Consider the following 6,188-nt stretch of genomic DNA (forward strand, 5'->3'; position numbering starts at 1 on the left):
ACATGAATATATCAGTCAGGTGTTCATATATTCATACATGACAAAACACAACACAAAATTCCCTTGTGTTTTTGAAGAAAAAGTACAAGCCTTCAGAGAAATGTTATACTTTCTGATTCAGTTCAGGTGAAACCTCTACTTCCACCAAGAAATTCCCAAGGCTCTTGTGGAGAGAATAATTTCATTTGGAGTAATATATGTTTGAGCACACAATATTTACTTCCTTATTTGTGCACATATAGACAAATGTCTGCTACTCCATGATCAGACTTGCTTCCCTGTAATGCAACTGTTTTGTTTACACCACCCCTTTGTACACCTTTGATTCACTCAGACTTGATTATTCACTGTTCTTTAGACTCAATCTAAAGTTTCACATCTCAATGCCTTTTATTCATTTTGGTCCATATTCCATGAAATCCCTTCTATTCTCTCAGTTCCTGATTTGTGTTTGTCCATTCTTTAAACCTAAGCTCAAATTCCACTTCTTTCATAAGGCTTTAATAAACATTCCTTTCTCCTTCTGTCACATTAAGCAGGGACATTCTCTCAACAAATGTCTATCAATTCCCAGCTTTATGCCAGCTTCCATGCCAGATATTGGCTATACAAATTTGAACACAGACGATGTTTGGATGATTTCTTTTATGACCTTTCCCCAACTCCTATAAGTGATTACTTTTTTGCCTTGTATCATATTTATTTGTAAACATATGATATTGTTGAAAAATAAGTTGCAGTCAGGCAGACCTGAATCACAATTAGCTCTATGAGTGATAAGCCTGTGATACTGAAAAATCATGTAACTTCTCTGAACCTCACTCTCATCATTACAGTTACTTCATTGTGGAATTTTACATAATGTATATCAATAATCTTGCCTGCTAAGTAGTCAGTGATCCAAAACTACTGATCTCCCTTGCTTCCTACTAGCTTGCATATTTGTTGAGGGCAGCATTCTTATGTGGTTAATCATTATATATATATATGTATATATATATGCACACTCTGTAGCACTCAGTGTAATTCTAAGCAAATTGTGAGGACTTAAAAAATAATGAAAGAATCAGCATCAATAGAGTTGCCCTGCAGGAGAAGAGATACAGTTATGGTTTCTGTCTAGTGAATGGAAGCTCTGAAAACAGGTTTGAGGATGGAGAGAGCACTACTGAGTATGTGTTTGAAGAGGGTGGAAATGAAACCTGGACATTTAGTTAATTGCAAACAATAATAACAGCTTGACATGAACCCTAAATATATTATGTACATGTTCCTTAGAAAATATAACCTTTAGGTAACTCATTCTGAAGGGTCTGATTAGTCAGGGCACTGGTTCACAATAAAAAGAGGAGAAACTAACAATAGGTGGGAAAAGCTGAGGTAATGCTTACTGAACACCTTTATGAAACATTTAAGTACAATCAGGGGTAAATGCTAATTGGAGAGTGAAATTACATTCCAAGAAAGTGAAATGATTCGAGGGAGATATTCATTTGAAAAATTCACCTAAGAGTTCTAATTCAATCTAGAGAATTAGAAGCTACAGAGCCCTTCTCATACTCCACATCCTAGACATGTTGGGAGGACCTTCAATGAATGAGAAACTGTGTCATCTAAAATGGTGACAAGCAAAACAAAATGGATTGATGAAGAAAATCCCAATCACAACATACACATCATGGAGTTGCTGTGGATTGAGAAGCTCCATGACAGTTTTTCATGCCTGGAGATGGTGGATCCTGAAAAAAGGAGATGCTTCAGGGACTTTGGCCTCTTCAAACCTTATGAGGGCTACCCTTTCTCAGTTACCACCATAGCCTTTGCTTTTTTGGTCCTCCAGCCTCCTTGTCTCCTGATTCTCTTTTGAACCTGCTTCTTGTATATTGGAACTATGCCTTCTATCCCAGTTTGCATCCTTCCTTCGGCCATTAGACCAACAGTTGGGATAAAGTCTGGTACTACTTTTTCACCGCCGATAGAAATGAGGCGTTCCTCTAAGACGTAGGCAGGGTATAGCTACCAGAAACTTCTCTCATGTAACAAATGCTTCCACTTGTGCTAAGGATCTAAGTGATTTATTTAGTAGATAAATCTACATGTGTATCTACACATCAATGTCTCAAGAGCCATCTCAACACTGACCACAGTTCCAGAACTCTGTGAATGAGTGGTACTGACCTAATTAGGAGATGGAAAAAGAAAGAGTGAAAACTTTATTTCTCTGATTTTATGAAGTAGAAAAAAACAAAATGTGTTAATCTTGTGTAGGTTTTTCCAAGCTTTTTAGAATTTAGCACCAAAATCCTGAGAAATAATATAATTCTGCACTTTAGAGTTTATTAAAATGAATGACTTTTCCAGTTCCCATTTCAACAGCATTTTACTATGTTAAATTTTGTGGATTGATGTTCTTTACATATATATTTCCACAAAGGTGTCCCTTCTGATTCCCAGCCAGAGATAAGCAGAGGTAGATCAATCTCTGCTTTCATCTCTGTTCTGCTTTATCACTTTGTCCTGTACTTAGTGGAGTTTTGGTTGCCACCTCAAGGACTTCGTTTTCTTTTGTCTCAGTTTCCCGCTGCTTTAGGCCCAAAGTAGAACTGATCCACTATGAAGGAGGGGACTCTGTGGGTCAAGTATTTTTGTTTCACGCTGGGTACTCTGTAAGCCGAATCCAGAGATTTGCGTTGATATAGGACACTACAATGCAATATGAAAGTATTCCTGACATGAGTATTTTTGGAAACAGGACACATATTTTTAGTCTATTTATTCCCATTTATTCACATCTTACTTTATCACTCCAAAACAGCATATTATTAGCATCTCTCTCTATTTATACACATTGTCTGTCACTCCATGGAAAATCCTGCCTGATTCTGTTCATCCTTTAATATCCTGACCAGATTTTAAGGCCTGTCTCAAATCATGTCACCTCCCTTTCTAGATGATTCTGGTTTATTATTAGATATTCATCACTTAATTCAATATGACACTTGCTGTCTGCATTACCCACTTTATTACTTAATCATTAGCATCTGCTTCTATTACACATAAAAAGGTTAAGTGTCCCTCCTAATGGGTCAGTTCCATAACTTTGAAGTTCCAATGACGTATGGTAAGATCTATTGCTGGAGCGATACCAATAGTGTATTTCCTTAAATCTCAAACAGTTCTCAAGCTGTCATATTATTCGAATTATTGACATATTGATTAAATTGCTCAGAAATTCTCATAGTTCTATGTGTATCAGTTTCATCAGAGATGTATGTTACAAAGGCAGATTCCTGGGCTCTTCTCTCCTGAGATTGTGATGTTTGTTTCACTATGAGTTTAAAATATTTCTCTTCTCTTCCCTTCTCTCTCTCTCTCTCATTTTCTTATATATGGCGTTATTTTTGTTGTTGTGTTTACAGTTATATCAGGTAATTCTGAGGCAGGTGAGCCACGGAACAAACTAAAAAAGAAAATACTTCCATGCATACCTTAGACACTTTTATCCATGAAACTCCAGAGGCTTTAGAAAATGCTGTCTCAAAAAAACTATTTAAAAATAACAGCCAAAAATACTCTGCTCATTGAGTCTGAATCTTCATACGCAATATTTAGTCATACTGTTAGTGGTATATTAAAAATTTAGGGTCAAGTGCCTTAAACTAGAGAAAGAAGAAAGAACATTGAGAATGTGATGTTTGGCTACAAAATCTGGCTAGTCATGGGGTTGAGTACTCTAGATTTGGGGTACAGGTAAATTTTGCACATTATTGATTTGACAGATGTAAATCTGCCCACTTAGATGTCCAATGAATTGTACAAGGCTCTTGGCAACATTTGAAAAGAACATAAGCTGCACTTCCACAGCCATTGATTTACCTAGTGAAGCATTAAATTTGATTATCCTCTTTTTTATTCTTTAACAGTCATGGATAATTGGACATAAAATCATAGTCCTATTCAGGATCAAACTAAATACATGACTCAGTGAACCCCACCCACACAGGGAAATCAAGATTTCCTATATAAAAATCTTTGCTGGTAGATTTGGTTAACACAGAATGTTGCAAATGTTCAGTTGCTTATTAAGCGCTTGGATATGAGACATTTCAGAATCTCCCCATTCCACAAAACTTTTACTTTGAAAAGCAGCAGAGATTGGGAAATAAGGAGGCACCTAAGAAATGGTAAGTGTGAAAGGGGGTCACGATAGAAAAAGTTGTGTGCTTGGTTCCAGTTCCTAACCTGCAATAATTTTCAATAGTGAACACTTTTAAGCACTTTCCTAAAGGTTTTCATTCATTTTCTTTAATTTTTCCTGCTGTCATATTCACTATATAAGTGAGTAAACCATATCTCAGTGTGTTTAATTGACTTTCCCAATGTTATGTAAGCTAGTCAGCTACTCAGAATTTTAGATTACCATAACAAAACTCATGGTCTTAAACCTGATTGCCATGAGGAGATAGAAGACTCATTGATAAAAATCACAAGAGGAACATTTTATGGCAGCTTATAGACAAGAGTATCTTCTGTACTCAGAACACAAGGGAAGGAGAAATTGTAATAAAGCATTGCAAAATGCAAAAGGTGAGCTCGCTACCAGAGAAGAGGAAATGTGAACAACAGGTTTTCTAACAGTGGGGATATATTTGGCAGGCATTTAAGAATCAAGAGGTTAACATTGGGTTGGCCAAAAAGTTCGTTCGGGTAAGATGTTACGGAGAAACTCAAAGGAACTTTTTGGCCAACCTGATACTTTAGTGTGGTGTAAATCATCCTATAGAGAGAAGATACGAGGGGTTGTGGTAAGTAGTTTCGAATAACTGTAAGGCTTTCAAAGGGAATAGAAGTTAAATTTGTTGTTTGTGGCCCAGGGAACATTGCTCAGTAAATAGCACACAAGACAGTTTGGCTGGGTAGAATTAAGGTTTTACATATAGGAAGTTTGCTCCAAGAGGGAGTGACTTCACTATAATGAAGTCATTTAGGCTAGTTCTGTAATTATCTTTATCCGTGCTCATTTATTGATTTGTGTGGATTCACATTACTCTCTAGTTTGCTTTAGTTTCACCCTTCAGGACTTCCTTTAGTAGTTTTTTGGGGGGCATGTCTACTAGGAGTGAATTCTCTCAGCTTTTGTATATTGTGAACGTCTGATTTAACTTTCATTTTTGATAGTGTTTTACTGGGTATAGAATTCTTAAGAGCCTTTTCCTTTCATCACTATGAATAACGTCATCCTGTTGCCTTCTGGCCTGCATGGATTCTGATGATGACAATTTATGATGTATCTAGGTAGGGATTTATTCGACTTTATCCCACTTAAAGTTTGCTGAACTTCTTGGATGTTTATATTAATGTTTTTTCAGCAGATTTGAGAAGCTGTTGGCCATTAGGTCTTCAAATATTTTTCTGCCCCTTTCTTTCTCTCCTCCCCTCCTGGGATTCCCTCATGCAGATGCTGGTATGCTCGATGATGCCTTGTACGTCTCTGAGGTTCTTTTCATTTTCCTTCATTCTTTTTTTTTTTTTCCTATTTTTCCTTGAACTGAATAATTTCAATTGAACTGTATTTGAATTCACTGATTTTTGTTTTCCTGCCTGTTCAAATCTGCCTTTGAGCCCCTCTATTGAATTTTTCATTTCATTGTTGGCTTTTCAACTCTAGAATTTCTACGTGGTTCATTTTTAAAACTTCTACTTACTAAGTGGTAGTCTGTTTGCCAAGACATCATTCTCATACTAAACTAAACTACTAAACTAAAATAATTTTAGTTTCTTAGATGTGGTTTTCTGTAGTTACCTGAATTTATTTAAAGTAGCTGATTTGTCTAGTAATTCCAATATCTGTGTTTCCTCTGGGGTAGTTTCTATTGACTGCTTTTATTTTTCTGTGCATTGGCCATATTTCTAGTTTGTTTGCATACCTCATATTCTGCTGTTACTGTTGTTGAAAACTGGACATTTTACCTAATACAATGTGGCAACTCTGGAAGTCAGATCCTCTTCCCTCTCCAGAGTTATCGTTGTTGCTGTTTGTTGTTATAGTTGTTATTTAGTGACTCTTATCTAAATATGAAAAATTTTGTTGTGTGTGACCGCTGAAGTCTCTGTTAGCTTAGCTTTAATGGTTAGCTGATAATTTAACAAATATTCCCTTAAATATCTCCTAAATGAAACAAGGTCTG

Source organism: Balaenoptera borealis, assembly GCF_965194805.1.
Source record: "Balaenoptera borealis genome assembly, chromosome: 10".
NCBI lineage: Eukaryota > Metazoa > Chordata > Mammalia > Artiodactyla > Balaenopteridae > Balaenoptera > Balaenoptera borealis.